Source organism: Arvicola amphibius, chromosome 9, assembly GCF_903992535.2.
Source record: "Arvicola amphibius chromosome 9, mArvAmp1.2, whole genome shotgun sequence".
NCBI lineage: Eukaryota > Metazoa > Chordata > Mammalia > Rodentia > Cricetidae > Arvicola > Arvicola amphibius.
In genome coordinates, this window is record NC_052055.2 from 123,958,409 (window position 1) to 123,975,277 (window position 16,869).

The following is a 16,869-nucleotide window of genomic DNA, read 5'->3' on the forward strand; positions in this document are numbered from 1 at the left end:
TCAGTGACTGTGACTCCCAGCGATAGGGCACTTGGAGCACTGACTATTGGACCCCAAGATGGACTGAATTCTAGAGAGGCCTCAGGGAGGTTCAGGCACAGGTTTACAACAAGATGATCCCCGAGACTCAGAGTCTACAATTATACAAACTAAGCAAGGCCCACAAAACCTGGATGGGTGGTGGGCTGCTCCACCTACAGACAAACACACAGGGACACTTTGCTGTCAAAAGCTTTTATTTAGGCCTAAGTCCTGGGATGAGCTCAGGGGTCCAGAGTCCTGCGCTCACACCTGGCACCCCTGGGTGCTGTACTCCCGCAAGAAGTCGTGGAGCTGCGCACAGGCTGCCCGCTGGCGGGTGCTCCGGCACAGGCGCTCCGAGGGCATCTCCTCGATCCAGCTACTGGAGTCCAGCAAGTACTGAGGGCTGCAGAGGACACAGGGAGGCTCAGGACGGGCACAGGACACACCAGGCTTTGGAGGGGCAGAACTAGGTGCCTAGGATCTGTCCCCAAAGGAAGGTCACAGACTTGGGGAGCAGGGGAGGTCAGGGCCCATGACTCACTCTCCCTTGAGGTCACTGGTGACCCCGTCCAGACCCATGATCAAGTATTCTTTGTTAGGCTCCAGGCGGAGGCGGCAAGAGGCCCGGACCAGGAAGTTGCGGGTCTGACCTACCGAAGCCTTGGCATCCTTGCCTGAGGAAGTAAGATGAAGACATCAGAGAAAGGAAGGCCAGGAGCCCTGGGCAGGGCTCTGTGGAGATTCTGCCATTTAACCCTCTCTGCTTCTGATGGACGTCCAGGTTCCCAGGGACCAGGAGATGGAGAGGTGAGGATGGGGGTTCGCATTCGAATCATTCCCAATTTGGGGTTTTCCTAATTCTGAGAGGTCCCACAGCCAGATCTCGGCCTCCACGAGTCCCCGTCCACCCGCCTCTCCTCCCTACTCAAATGCAGGACTTGGGTGATCTGGGTCTCAAAGAGGCGGAAGGCAGCTCTGCCATCTTCTCGGAGAACCTTAACCTGGAAGCCTGGGAGTGGAAGGGAAAAGGAAGGGAAGTTGGGGCGACGCAAAGAGGCCACAGGTGGGCTTGGGGCAAAAGCAGGCAACCTGGGGAGCCCAAGGTGCTGGTGCCAAGCAGGACGGAGGCCGAGGGGCACTAACCGTACTCCACTCGGGGGGTAATAGCAGGCAAACTTCATCCTGTAGCCATCCTTGTCCTGCTCCCCTCGCTCCAGAGAGCGGCGCTGTTTAGGGCACTTCCCTGAGGGCAAGTGTCAGGTGAGACCAGCTGGGTGCCCCCATTTCCCAGCCCCGCCCCCAGGCCTCATCTCACCCTCTGCACACTGGCACACATCTGCAGAGCACAAGGTGGACAGGAGCTTGCTCTTACTCGGTGCAGCATAAAACACGGAGCACTTGTGGTCTAGAGAAGAGCAGCCAGGAGTGAGGGCCTCTCCTCTCTGTCTCGGCATCTCAGGAGCCAGGGTCTCCCCACACCGTGGTACCACTATGAGGGGTCAGGCCCCTGATCCTGCATGCCAGAGCATCCCAAGTGCTCACCGGGGCTGTAGTAGTCATACAGGACAGCGCTGGCAGGTTGCACCAGCCCCACGGCCACCTCCTGCAGGGCTCCAAAGCCCACACACTCCCGGGTGGTCGGGACCTGGCACCAGGAAGAAGGCTGCTCAGGGCCAGGCCGCTGCCTGCCTTGCTTCTGCTTGGTCACCATGACCTTATCCCCAGCACCCGTCCTTCATGTTCTGTCATCTTCCTGACACTAGACTCGAAAATTGGTCCCCAAGGCCTCTGATGACTTCACTGCCACCATGGTGACCTTGTCCCAGTCTTCAGTGCCGAGGCCCTCTGCGGAGTCTCACTATAGGCACACATTCCCTGTGAGACCCTCCAGGCGGGTTAGCTTCGCAACCCACATTGTCTCACCTGGCACCTCTCCTTCCCCAGGAATGCAGGCCTGGGCAGCCCTGATCCCCCACCAGTGTCCATGGTGGCCCCCACCTCTCCCTGGCTCCCCATAAACCCTTGAAGGCTGATGACTGCCAAGCTGAACTCACAGCCCCATCCTGGCATTGAGGTGTGGCAGGACAGGTGAGCTCTCCAAGGCTCTCTGCCTCCCCAAAACATCCCCACCTCTTGCCCTCACCAGCTGCCCACACCATCCGACCCTGACAACGCAGGATGGAGACCCAGCTGCTTCCTGTGCGCCTCTCCACACTCACCGAATCGAAGTACAGCAGGACATGGGGCCCATCGGTCTCAAAGTGACTCACGTACCGGTCAGAGAGGGACGTCAGCTGCAGGGAGGGAGACGGTCACAGGGCATGGCAGTTGACAGGGCTCAGCACCTGGGGTGCTACAGAGCTGGAGCAGGGCTCCCGGGGAAGGAGGGTGACTGTGGGGGGCTGACCCTACCTTCTCCAGGTCGGCCCTCAGGGCGTGGAATCCACTCAGGAGGGTGATGTCTGCGATCGCCATGCCAGACAACCCCACCTTGCCCTTGCGCCTACAGGGAGGAGAGGCAGGCTGTACAGGCTCCACTTGAACCACACCCTGGGCATGCTCCTGCCCCCAGCCTGTGCCCCCACCGCATATGCAGGAAGCAGGCGGCACCCACCAGATGCACACGGTGTACTGCACTCTGGACTCCTCCTCCTCTGCCACCTTGGGAGCCTCCCTTCTGCGGCGGCTCCTTCGACCCTCAAACAGCTGCAGGGGCGTCACAGGCTGAGAGTGGGCACTCGGGTCATCCGCAGCTGGCATCTCATCCTCGTAGTCTTCATAGTCCTCGTAGGCTTCTCCTGTGCAGGGCCGCGGTGAGGGGGTCTCAGCCCGGGTCAACCCTGCAGGGCTCAGGACCCTGACGCACACTCTCGGGTGTATTCCACATGGCTTGTGACTGCCCTGCAGGGCTCAGGACCCCTAACCCACACTCACGGGTGTATTCCACACAGCCTGTGACTGCTCTGCAGGGCTCAAAACCCCTGACCCATATATTCTCAGGTGTATTCCATGCAGCCTGTGACTGCCCTGCAGGGCTCAGGACCCCAGACCCACACTCACGGGTGTATTCCACACAGCCTGTGACTGCCCTGCAGGGTCAAAACCCCTGACCCACAATCACGGGTGTATTCCACACAGCCTGTGACTGCCCTGCAGGGTCAAAACCCCTGACCCACACTCACGGGTGATTTCCACACAGCCTGTGACTGCCCTGCAGGGCTCAGGATCCCTGACCCACACTCACGGGTGATTTCCACACAGCCTGTGACTGCTCTGCAGGGCTCAGGACCCCAGACCCACACTCACGGGTGTATTCCACATAGCCTGTGACTGTCACTTCCATCTGCAGGTCCTGACAGGTCGTGTTCTTCAGGTTCAGGACATTGTAGGTACGGAGGACCTGGCTCAGTCAGAGAGGGAACAAAACACAGGACACACATTGGTCAAGACTTAGAGGGTCCTGGGCAGAGGGACCTAAGGCCCTCTACTTTCTCCCTTTCCCCAAGCCAACCCCAGATCTCCCGTCCCCCACACAATCCCAATGAAGAACCAAACTGAGGCTCTGGCCAAGATGTCAGAGCAGTGAGGAGGCCACCCTAGCCCAGCCTGCAGAAGGGGGAGGGGCCACAACAGGACGCCCTGCAGTGGGTCCTCCAAGCCCCTTGAAGACAACACAGGACAGAATGCAGAGGAGACCTATGGGGGTGACAGCGGCAGAGCCCAGCTGTGTAACGGGAGGGCTGGAAGGCAAATCTGGTTTGTTTTTTTAAAGGGTCTAACGAGGGTCTAAGAGAAAGGTCTGAATTTCCGATTTATAACTGCCTGAGTTTGCGTCCTACAAGGACAGGGGAGGTAGCAGGTCACAGGCCTGAGCCAGTTCAGGCAGAACCTCAGAGCAGTAAAGAAAAGGACAGGTCCTGTGCTCTCAGGGCTGGAGTGATGGCTCAGAGGTTAAGAACACTGGCTGCTCTTCCAGAGGTCCTGAATTCAATTCCCAGCAACCACATGGTGGCTCACAAACACCTGTAATGAGATCTGGTGCCCTCTTCTGGCCTGCAGACATAATGCAAGCAGAACACTATATACATAATAATAAAATAAATCTTTAAAAAGGGGTTGTGTTGTTCTTCTTGGGTCATAACTTTGAACAATGATGACCTACATGCTGGAATAAAAGGTTCTGTCTTTCATACTATTTGAGTCTGGGGTCTTCCTTTGCAATTCTCAGACCCTTACACAAGCTAGCCTCAAATTCATAATCAAGCAGAGGGACCTTGAGCTACTGGTCCTCCTGACTCTGCCCCCCAACCACTGGACCATCAGGCGTATCCCCTCACTCTGGGAAATGGCACACTTTCCCGTGCTGCCAGTCTACCTGCTGTGCTGGGCAGTGACCAGAGAGGCAGCTTGAGAGCACAGCAAGGGGCACCTGGGCCAGCAGAGGGAGGCTGCTGACATCTCTAGCAGGGCAGCGAGCCTCAGGGAATAAAGGGGGTCCCAGCATCAGATGAGACAAACGGGAAGGAAAGGGGCATGGGACCTGGGTCTGGGTGCTGTGGACAAGGGACAGGAGAGCCAGGATGTGCAGGTGAAGGAAACAGCAGAGACCCAGAAACAGGGACCAGAGCCAAGAGGAAGGCTCAGGGAAGGGAGAGCAGCCAGCACAAGGTCTCCCAAAGCCCAGGCCGCCCTGCCCTGCTGGCCTCACCTTCAGGGTGCCTTTGCTGTTCCCTCCGACCTCCACAGTGATCTTACTGCCCAGGGAAAACTTCCAGGAGGGAGAGAAAAGCAGGTCAGACGGCACAGGACGGTCTCTCAAAGCAGTGCATCCCCCTCCACTGCCCCAGAAGGCTTCTCCTTTGCTGAAGATGCTCTCCCCAGACCCCAGGCCAGCGGTTCTCAACCTGTGGGGCCTGACCCCTTTGGGGTTGAACAACCCCTTTCCCAGGGGTCACCTCAGACCATAAGAAACCATAGATATTTACACTAGGATTGATTAGCACTAGCTTCATTACAGTTAGGAAATAGCAATGAGATCATATGGTTTCATATGGTTGGAGGTCACAGCATGAGGAACCGTATTAAAGGGCCGCAGCGTTGGGAAGGTGAAGGACCACTGTCCTGGACCCTAGTGTGGGCTCTGCACATACGCTGTATTATGGGAGAGAGAAGATCCCTGAGGTTTGATCATGCGGCCAGAAGAAAAGTCAGTCTTCCCACAACACCCTCAGTTGAGAGATGGACCATCAAGACGGTCACAGGGCGGGGGTGGGGGGGGGGAAGACCACGCTTCTGACCTGGCCCAAACCCCACAGCAGCCCTGTCAGGGAGGGTGTGGTCACCTTCAGCTCCTCCTCCAGGCCCTTGACTTGGTGGTTGTTCAGTTGCAGCGCGTGAGACTTGAACCCATTGCGGCCCAGGGAACTGAGAGTCACCATTGAGGACCCTCTCCTCTGCGGTGTGGGGAAGCGATCCAGTATGCAGACAGGGCGTCCAGAGTGACACTGTGTCCTAAGATTAGGCTAGGAGTCAGGCACGTGATCTCGGGACCACCTACCCAGAGCCCTGTGGCTGCCCCTACCTGGGTACTGCGGAATCCCCCTTCGAAGCTGCCCTGGTGGGTGAGCCAGGATGCGGCCTTGTCGGCCATCTCTCCCTTGCCCTCCCTCAGCAGCAGATGTAAGAGGCCGTAGGCTGTGGTCTCGATCCACAGGGCTGGGGCACGGGGCACAGGTTCGGATGGGCTACGAGGAGCCGGGGTGGACAACACAACATCGTTCTGAGAGCCAGGGACAAAGCCCCAGTAGAGGATTCCTGGAAGAGAGGAGAGGGGAAGGGGGGGAAGGGGAAGGAAGGGAAGGGGAAGGAAGGGCATGTTGAACAGGGACACTGCATTTGGAGCTGGGCCAGCCGGCTCTCTCGCGCCCCCTGCTGGTCGTCCCTGTTCCTGGCCTCAGCCCTGCAAGGCCCCTTATCTTCAGTCTGTCTCTGCAGGGCCATCCCAAAGGTCCCAGGCATTCTGCCAGGCCGCCCTTGCCCTCACCGTCTCCGCTTCCTCAGCCATGGCCATCAGGATGTTGTGGGCAACATTCTCAGGTCCTCGGAGGCCTTGGTCAGTGTCAGGGCATAGGCTGTGATGGCAGCTGCGTGGGCGCCCAGGAGCCCAGCACTTGCCTTCTGCCCCCAAGAACTCATTGCCTTGGAGATGGAGGCTTCCTAGAAGAAAGCAGAGGCCTGATCCGGTGCGCCCGGGGCCAGAGAGGACAGCGGGGACCCACGAAGGGACAGCGTGCCGGCTTCCTTACCACTCGGTCCTTCAGCTGCTGGGCTCTCCCGTCCTGGAAGACGGCCAGCCCGTGGTGAAGGGCAATGACCACAAAGGCAAGTGAGGGCCACGTTCTCATCGTGCCCCACCAAGCCCCCTGGTAGGGAGAGAACGAGGGTGTCAGGCCAGAGCGGGTGAGGGACCCAGGACGGTCTTACTGTTGCTGTCCCAGGGACTCTTGCATGCTCACACCTGCATGTCTCTGTGAATCACTGGACATGGGTCGTGGAATGAGCCATCACCCAGCTGCTGGGACAACAGCCAAGAAGCAGTCTCCTGCAGCTTCTCAGGGGCATCGCCCACCTGCTCCTGCCGCCAAACTCAGGATCTTCAGCACAAAGGCCGTGAGCCTAGAGGAAGGAAGGGATAGCTGGAGACAAGGCTAGACCCTCTGGTGACCTGGTTTGTGGTCTGTTGTTCTCCAGAGGATCTGAACACACGGCCCCGCCTCACCAGGTACTGCTGTCCCTGTGCACCAAGCCCCCAAAGGAGCCATCTTTCTTCCGGAACTGCTGGATGCGCATGTGCCCTGGAAGGGAGAGCTGGCTGTTAGGCACATGCCCACTATCCTGCTGTCTGTGCCCAGGCTGTGCACCAAGTGACACCCTCCAGAGTTTTCACTAGGCTCCCAGCTGCCCATCATGCCCTTCCTGGCTCTGATTCCTCCTTTTATTGAACCCAGAACCTTTCTGGATGAGATTCCACAGCTGGTCCTTGGTCTCAGGGGGCAGTTTGCTCCACTGTTATGTCTTGTCCAGGTAGTGGGAATGCAGCCAGAGTAGGGGCCAAATAGGATCATGGTTTGTTCTGCACAGGCCCCTGGGTAGTCTATAGGAGGGAGCCACGCCTCCTGGAGACAAGGCGCCTTCAGAGCCCAAAGTTGTCCAAGGGTTCAGAGGCTGCGAAAGAGGAGAAGGTGAGGATGAGACTGTAGGGACCCAGCCTCACAGGGCAACACAGCAGCCTACAGGCTTCAGGCACACACAAGTGCTCATGAGAAGGAACAGACTCTGACCTGTAACCCTGACGAAGCTGCTGAAATCCCCATCGGGGATGATGTTGGGATCAGATGTTGCCGGGAATTTCCAAAGTCCGGGCTCGGGTATCTAGGGAGGTGAGAGGAGCTGGCGGTCGGCCCCTGTGCCCCTAACTGCCCTAGGGAACTGGCAGCTGGGGTAGGAGCCACTCACCCAGGGGTTTGAGTTCGTATTAGACCATCTCTTCTCTGTGGATGGCCCCTTCCTTCTGTCTCAGTCAAAAATGGAGCAGGGATCAGCCAGGAGTACACAGTCCCTCCTGGGGCAGACACCCTGGGACTTGGGAGTTGTAAACTTCATGGATGGGAGACCCTGGTCTACCCGGCTCACGGGTCTACCATGCAGAGTCCTAGGCTTAACTCCCAGTACCGCAAACAGTAAATGACATAGAAGAAACAATGTCGAGAAACAAACGGCTGTGACCGTGCCCTGCCTGCGATCCCAGCAATTTGGACAGGCAAGGCTGAGGATTACTGTAAGTTCAAGGCCAGCTGGGCTACGTATCATATCTAGAATGAGTCTGAGGCTAGCCTGGGCTACATATCTAGCCTCTGGCTGAAAATATAACATATAAATCATTTCAGAGACAGAGCTGAGTCACAATCGCAGTGGCAGGTTCACGATTGCACTAGGTTTGGGCGCTGAGCTCTGGTCTGGCCAGCAGAATACTAAAGAATACAGTCTGGGAGCCCAGGGCCCTAGATTAGGGGCAGTCACTTACTTCGATTTGCAGAATCTTAGAGGACAGCATCTCCCACGAAATCCTCATTAGACCCTCGAGCCACCACTTTCAGGGACACAGAGGCAGCAGCCGTGGGTACCAACAGAGAAGGCCACAGGCCGGGCAGAGCCTGCAGGAACTGACACCTGCTGAGCCAGCCCTCCCCCACCAGCCATGCACAGTCCTTCCACTGGGGACACATGGACACTCACCTGAGGACAGGACGACAGGGATGGCCAGAGTCCTAATCCAGTAAAGACCACAGCCTGCCCTGTTCCTGGCCACACCCGCCCTTCCCCCCGCCCCCCGGCCCTGAGTGAATAGGCTCCCATGGATCTCACAGTCAGGGCAGTAGTATCAGATAGTTGTAGAGAACGGGCCGCAACTCGAGCTGCTCAAAGAGGCGGACAGAGGTGGGCAGGCGCAGATGCAGGTGGAATTCTCGGATACACGCGGACACGGGTCGGGGTGTCGCTACACACAGGCCTGTTGATGAGGATAGGAGGAAGGCAGGAGATGGCGGGACATGAGGACCTCAGGGCACAGGAAGGAAGGGTCTGGCAATGACTACGCTCTTGCCCTCAGCTTTGACAGCTCTCAGGCTAGATGCACACCAGTAGAGATCTTCTCAGCTGCGTACGGCTCCACCCCGTGCTGGGAGCAGAGGGCAAAGCAGAGTCAAGGGGAAGGGCAGGGAAGGGAAGGGAGCAGCCTGAGGTGTGAGCAGCCTGAGGGTGTGAGCAGCCTGAGGTGTGAGTAGCCTGAGGTTGAGCAGCCTTGAGGTGTGAGCAGCCTGAGGTGTGAGCAGCATGAGGTGGGAGCCAGCCTGAGGTTGTGAGCAGCCTGAGGTGGGAGCAGCCTGAGTGTGAGAGCCTGAGGTGTGAGCAGCCTGAGGTGTGAGCAGGGATACCTCACCTTTGCTTTTCGACAGGCTCCACGCCATGAATCTCCCATGTGGTCAGAGAGTCAGGAGCAACTGTGTCAGCCTGTAGTGGAATTCAGAGGAAGCATGTCACCGCACGGGACTGTCCCCAGAACCAGCCCGAGGCCACGTCAGAACCCAGGGCCCTCACAGTTTGGAGCGGTCCACGGGCTCCACTCTCCAGAGCCAGTTCTCCGGGAAGTAGCTGCGCACGAGGATGTCATCTCATCGATCAGATCTTCTTCCTGCAGCACCTCCTGGGCTGAGGGAGGGGCACTGGATTGAGGGGAGGTTTGGCCCTCTCAGGCCACCACTACTGTTCCCCAGCTTCACATGGCTGCTCACCTCGGGCAAAGCCCGCCTGGCTTCTGCTTTGGTTCTTGCCGCCAGGACCTCAGCAAACAGGCAACAGGACAAGAAGGGCTCCCGGCAGCTGGCCCTGCCGCACCCGGGCTGCCCGCTGCTCACAGGTGCGCTGCCATGGGCAACCTTGTCAGCCATCCTGGCAGGCATCGCCTGGCCTCATGGGGAAGCATACTGGCCCACTGGTAGGCCAGGAGAGGCTGGGCAGGTGCAGGACCTGACCTCAGCCCCACCCGTCCCATGGAGACACCAGTATGTGCCGGAGAAACCGTCAGGAGGCCGAAAGGACCTGTTCCCATCCAGCCTCCCACCTGCAACCCTTGGCTTCCCACCCCTCAGTGCCACAGCTGGCTGAGGGGCTTGCAGAGGACAGAGAGGCAGACCCCACCCTGGTGGCTCCCCACAACTCACACTTCTCAACTGACAGCCTTCTGGAAGCCCACGCTTCTCTTCTGCCGGCTTTTCTTCTCCTGGGACCCAGCTCAGGCCTGGCAGAGAGCAAGAGGGCAGCGCGCCAAGCAGTGAGGACCTCGGGCACCCTCCTTCCCTGTCTGCGGCTGGCCTTTCATGCATGAATCCTGCACTCGGCCTCGTTCCCTCGGCTGGCTCCCACTGCTCCATTCTTTTGGGGTTTTTTTTACTAATAGTACCATTGTTTTCAATCCCTCTTTTTGTTTTAGCCTTTGAGACAGGATTTCTCTGTGTAGCCCTGGCTGTCCTGGACTCACTCTGTAGACCAGGCTGGCCAGGGACTCACAGAGAGAGATCTGCCTTCCTCTGCCTCCCAGCTGCTGAGATCCCTTGCTCCATTCCTACACCACCCCAGCCTTTCCTCCCTGTCTGGTCCCCCTGGCTCCAATTCTTACCCTCCCTGACTTGACTTAGTTGATCTCCATCAGAAAAAGGCCAGACCAGCAGCCTGGAACACCTCAAGGGCATCGTCCCACCTCCAGGACCACAGCCCAGGTTGTAGCTATTCATTACTTCAAAGACCTGGCAGGGTAAGGAAGAGATGCTGGGAGACAGGAGTGGCAGAGGGGCACGGCCTGCCACTCTGCTGTGGGTATCAGGGCAGGGCTTTTAAAGACAGAGGAGCCAGGTGGACTTAGAACTGGAGGCCAAGGGTGAGAGAGGAAGGGGCCAGGATCCAGGCTCCAAGGCAGGGCCGAGGGGTGCCTGAGGGGTCTGAGTGACTGGAGCTTAGGATCACAAGAAATGGAGAGGGCTTGACAAACCTTGCCCATGTCGAGGGGTTTGTGAGTCTTGCCACCCACAGCATACAGAGCCGTGTCCACGGCGCCCAGGGCCACCAGGGCTTGCGAGTCTGTCTTAATCTGCAGCTTTCACGCTTGTCCCCAGTGCTGATACTCCTTGGCACCATCCACATTCAGTTCCAGCTGGCCGAAATAGGAAGTAAAGGGCAGTCAGCGGGGCAGAGCGGGCTAGGACGTGGACCAGAGGCTGACTGAAAGTGTGTGCCATTCAGTCATGACGACGGGAATCTGAAACTCCTGTGACTCCAGACTGGAACGGGTGGAGACAGGGGATTCCCAGAGCACGGCGGTTAGCAAGAATAGGCTTCTTCCGTGAGCGCCAGGAGACACCGAGGCAAGCTTCCTCCATGAATAAGGCAGAAGAGCAATCCACAATGACTACCAGCTCTCCACAAGCACATGCAAACATGTGCATGCGTGCCCTTGCAATATAAGAGATACGGACACGCAGAGCCCACTCCAAACACACACACACACACACACACACGAGACGAGAGAGAGAGAGAGAGAGAGAGAGAGAGAGAGAGAGAGAGAGAGAGAGCCTCTCCATCCCCAGTCACCTGGCCCTCACAGTCCCCGGGCTGCACATGGATGAGCAGGGAGTTGGCCACTGGGAGTCCTTGGTGGTAGAAGTAGGCCACAAAGTAGAATGAAGGGGCCAGGCGATGGTCCACCAGCACGGAGACAGAGGTCAGGGTCCTCCTGGGCTCCCGGTTCATAGACACGATCTGGCCCCGGGAGAGGATCTGAGCCAAGGAGGAGCAGTGAGTGTTCTGCTTGTGTAGACCCTACCTGGTCCTGAACCTGTGCCCAGGCCTGCAGAGGCCTCTGCCCTACAGCCAACACTCCTATACCCCGAGTCCCACACACCATGTAGTAGTAATGAGAGAAGGTAGGCCCCTGAATGCCCACAGTTCGCAGGTTCAGGATGAAGGTGTCCCCCACACGAGGGGGTCGAAGGTCTTGGGGCTCAATGGACAGAAAGCCAGAGCTTCCTGGAGGCGGGCCTTTCACTGTGAGCCTGGCTAGGGCCGGATAGACGGAGCCTGCAGACACCTGGAGAGAAGGGCAGGGAAGGCCGGGGTCTATGTCAAGGACTCAGATAAGCCACCGCTCCCCCGGACTCGAGCAGAGGCACTCAGGGAACGACTCTCGAGCCCTCCCTTCCCGCACGCCCGTCCCCAGGCTCAGGGAAGCTCTACCAAGAGCTGCAGTGCTGTGGTGTCTGGTGGGACAGGGATGGGAAGGCTGATATGGCCGATCCCGTTGGTGCTCTGCTCTAAGTCGAGGACCCGTGAGCCAGAGCCAGAGGACAACGTGGCAGAAACTTTGACAGGAACGTCAGAGGCTGTGGAGCCTGACATCTCTCGGACCACGGCCTGGAGGGACATGGTGAGAAAAAGGCCATCCTCAGGACTGCGCGGCCCATGCGTGCGCCCCTCCGCTCCCGCCCTTCAGAGAAGAACCTGCAGCATGAAGTGGGGCTCCAGGCACAAGGTGCTGCTTGGTGTTGCTGAGGTCCAAGGAGAAGGCAGATGACACAAAGCGCCAGGATGTGAGTTCTGCCTCCTCCATCTCCCCCCCTGTGAGGAAGAGAGGGGGCAGGGAGGGGGAGGAGGAACCCAGGAAAGAGACAGGAGTCAGGAAATGGATCAAGCATCCTTCCCTCCCCACATGTGCGTATCATGTCTGTCGGGTGTGTGAGTGGACAGAGGGAAGGTGTAGGACAAATGGGGACAGAGAAGCCAGGGAGAGGCAGTCTCAGGGTCGTTGTTCTTGCCTGTGTGTCTGAGAAGAGCAGGCAGACATCAGGGCTGTACTGAGGATGAGGAGCCGGGCTATGGTGTAACTGGCATATTATTTTATATTATTTCTTTATTTATTTAGGTTTTTTGAAACAGGGTTTCTCTGTGTAGCCCTGGCTGTCCTGTAACTCCCTCTGTAGACCAGGCTGGCCTGGAACTCTGAGATCCACCTGCTCTTCTCTTCCTCCCGAGTGCTGGGGTTAAAGGCCTGCACCACCACGGCTGCTGGGCTGCACTGACAGTATCAATGTGCCCTCCGTGTCTAGGGTGGCAGCAGAAGAAAGCCACCCACCTGGAGACTCAATGACGGCTGCCCCAGTGTAGAGGCGGAGGCCCTCCAGGTCTGCAGTCCCAACTCTGACTTTATCCAGGGCAGCCTGGAGCTGGTCCTTTGAGATGGAAACTTGACTCTGGCCTTCCACCAACTAAAAAATGACAACAGCTTGTAAGCGAGCATCCCCTCCTCTGTGCAGTGCCCTCCTCACCACACCCCTTCCTGGTCTGGGTCTCCAGGCTCAGTGCCCCTCCTCACCACACCCCTTCCTGGTCTGGGTCTCCAGGTTCAGTGCCCTCCTCACCACACCCCTTCCTGGTCTGGGTCTCCAGGCTCAGTGCCCTCCTCACCACACCCCTTCCTGGTCTGGGTCTCCAGGTTCTGTGCCCTCCTCACCACACCCCTTCCTGGTCTTGGTCTCCAGGTTCAGTGCCCTCCTCACCACACCCCTTCCTGGTCTGGGTCTCCAGGTTCTGTGCTCTCCTCACCTTACCCCTACCTTGGTCTGGGTCTCCAGGCTCAGTGCCCTGATCACCACACCCCTGCCTTGGTCTGGGTCTCCAGGTTCTGTGCCCTCTTCACCACAGCCCTGCCTTGGTCTGGGTTTCCAGGCTCAGTGCCCTCCTCACCACACCTCTACCTTGGTCTGGGTCTCCAGGCTCAGTGCCCTCCTCACCACACCCCTTCCTGGTCTGGGTCTCCAGGTTCAGTGCCCTCCTCACCACACCCCTTCCTGGTCTGGGTCTCTAGGTTCAGTGCCCTCTTCACCACACCCCTGCCTTGGTCTGGGTCTCCAGGCTCAGTGCCCTCTTCACCACACCCCTGCCTTGGTCTGGGTCTGGAGGTTAAGTGCCCTCCTTCACCACGCCCCTACCTTAGTCTGGGTCTCCAGGCCCCGAAGGAAAGTCCTCTTTCCATCCTCATCCATGAGTGCAAAGCGCGTGTATGCCACACCCTGCACGGGCTTCCCATAGATATACCTGTTGCCACGGGAGATTGGAAGAGAGCTGAATGCTGGGGAAATACCTCAGCAAGCCAGGTGATTACCACGCCAGCACCAAGACCTGAATTCAACACCCCTGAGTCCATGTAAATCATCAGGTGCGGCAGCATCCACTTGTAAATCCAGCAGTGGGAAGGTGGAGGCAGGGGGATTTGGGTTTCCTGGACAGCCAGCCTAGCCCTTTAAGTGAGTTCTCTGTCAATGAGAGACTGTGTCTCGAAGGAGATGAACAGAGTTCCTAACAATGCCCCGAGGTTGTCCCCTGACCTCCACATACATGTACACACACACATGCCCCTGCACTCGTAGACGCACACATGCACACTTTTAATCCCAGTACTCAAGAGGCACAGGCAGATGGACCGCTGTGACTTCAAGGCCAGCCTGGTCTATTAGGTGGGTACACAGGGAGGGTTAGACAAGGTCTTAAAAACCAAACTAAAGAAGAAGAAGAAGGAAGGAAGGATGAAAGGAAGGAGGGAGGGAGAGATGGAGGGAAGAAAAAAGGAAGGAAGGAAGGAAAGAAGGAAGGAAGGAAGGAAGGAAGGAAGGAAGGAAGGAAGGAAGAAAGGAGGGAGGGAGAGCTGGGCTCTTCATGGCAATTCCTGGGTGTGGAATGAGAGGAGAGAGATACCTGGCCTGGATGTCTAGTCGTATTTCATCCATGTAGCCGGGCACTGACAGGATATATGGCTTCTGTGGGGTGATCTTCACTTCAAAGTTGGGGAGAACTGAATGAGGGTAAAGAGATGAGTGGCCAGGTACTAGACAAAGGGTCCTCCACAGCTCCCTCCCCGCAGGGCTGCCCTGCCTCACCCCCACCTCTACCCTGCAGGGCCCCCCTCACCCCATACCTAACCCACAAGTCAGCACTTACTGTATTTCTTCACCTCAAAGCGGGCACTGCTATTGGATTGCAGGCTGTCTGAGAACCTCGCTGAGATCGTCCAGGTCCCCGGCCTGACAATGGACAAGGGAGAGACTTCAACTACCCACAGACAGCCCATGGCCTGCGTCCTCCAGAAGAGGCATGGGGGCACAGGTCAGAGCATCTGGAACGTGACCCCCTATGTCAGAGGGGCATGTCGATAGAGGGGTGGCCTGAGGTGGGGCAGCTCACTCTGAGATGTCTGGGATCACGAAGTCATCCTGGAAGATGGACGTAGGAGCAAACACCTCCTTCTTCCGTACACGGAGGCCATTAGAGTTCTGGGGGGTGTAGGGGGGGGGGTCATTGTCGTCAGGTGGGAGATCACATCAGTGCACAGGATCAGGAAGGTCAGAGGTCACACTTACCTCCACCATGACTGTGAGGGTGTCAGTGGATGGGCGCATCTTCTGATCCAGTGCAAAAACCCGGTAACGAACTAAGAGTGGAGGATGAGAGGTAAGAGCCCCTGCGCAGAGGGACAGGGGACCTCTAAGGAGGAAACCGCTAAGTAGTCCTCTGGGGTGGTGCCGTCTGTGGGGTCACCCTGGGAGAGGAGAGCAGAGGCCGAGGCAGGAGGCTCACCCCGCTGGCCAGGGTTATAAACAGGCTGGTCAGTCTGTACGAAGATGTGCCCACGGCGAGAAGAGAACAGTAGGTTGACACCCTGTATGTCTGTGGCTTTATACAGGGAGTTCTTTAGCCACGAAGACTGAGCCACCAGCTGGACATGGGGGGCTCCGCGTAGCTCAAAGAGGCCACAGTTGCTCATATCAGGCAGTGGGACCTGTCAGGAGTAGAGGGGGAGACTGTCCAAGACGAAAGGGACTCAGAGCCCAAGACAGGGACACTAAGAACAGTGGGCTTGGAAGAGAGGAGGGAGGGCGTCAGTGAGGAAGATGGGCTTGAAAAGCAACAGATGGGCCAGCCATCATGGTGTGTGGCAGTAACCCCAACACTCGGGCAGCCAGTGGAGGACTGCTGAGTGACCACTGGAAATCCAGGCTATACTGTGAAACTGTTTCCAAACCAAAAATAAGCATAAAGACAACAGAAGAACCTGGTGGATCACAGCACTCGGGAGGCTGAGGCAGGAGGACTGCTGGGAGTTCAAAGCCAGGCTGTTGCATAGCGAGCTCCTGTCTGTTACTAAGCAAACAGGCATAGGGTACAACAGGGAGGCCTAAGAAACAGCAGGGGTGTGGGCACTGGTTACCTCGAGGCTGAGAAGCACAAAACCATTTCCTGAACTGAGCACAAAATCCTTCTTTGGGGAGCAGATGCGACCATTTTGGTTTCTCAGGAACACTGATCCTTTTACTTGCTGTCCTGGAGGGGCATCCTGGAGCTGCAAGCCCACTGACAGAGGGACCCCCAAATTAACCACAGAAGGGGAGAAGAGGAGCAACCTGGGAGAAAGCAGAGGCACTTCAGACCCGCCCTAAGCCTACCACCCCACACCCGCTCCCACAAGCCCAGTGTCTGGCCTCAGGACCTGGGCTTCTGCAAAGACAAGGCAACGACGCTCAACACCCAGAGCAGTCCCCACAGGAGCCGCATGGCTGCTGGGTCCAGGGCGGTCAGACCTGTCTGGTCAGAGGTCTGCTCCCTTCTGGGCAACCTAGGCTTGGGGCAGTTTGACTCTGGACCTTGCTCCTCCTCCTCTTGCCCAGCTGAGCTGGGAAACCACGTGATGGCCAAGAAACACAACTGGCCCTAGGCCCAGTGCTGGGGAAGCAGCCCAAGCATCAGGGTCTCTGAAGAAATCTTGGCCACAAAATGAATTTTGTGCTTGTTATTCCCAGTACCAGGCACCGCCCTTAACTGTGTCCATGCACATGTGTTATCCCATGTGTGAGTTTGCACAGCTCCAACACGGCACATGGACAGGACCATTGTACTTCCCAACAAGTCAGTAATGGCTTCAGAGACACCTGCCTCGTAAATTCAGGACCTCCATGAGGTCAACAGGCTACCACACAGTTCAAGCCAACAGACCACAGAACTCCAAATACAAGGGATAGCATATGTGTTGGTCTAAAGATGAGAGGTGTCCCTCAGGGTCAGTGACTGTGACTCCCAGCGATAGGGCACTTGGAGCACTGACTATTGGACCCCAAGATGGACTGAATTCTAGAGAGGCCTCAGGGAGGTTCAGGCACAGGTTTACAACAAGATGATCCCCGAGACTCA

General features: G+C 57.5%; 1 protein-coding gene and 1 pseudogene across 1 annotated transcript in view; one reads left to right on the top strand and one right to left on the bottom strand.

The window, feature by feature from the left end:
- Nucleotides 1–16,869, top strand: part of LOC119822487 (H-2 class I histocompatibility antigen, L-D alpha chain-like) — a 741,986-nt gene that overhangs the window by 284,706 nt on the left and 440,411 nt on the right. The window lies entirely within an intron of this gene.
- Nucleotides 286–16,324, bottom strand: LOC119822459 (annotated as a pseudogene).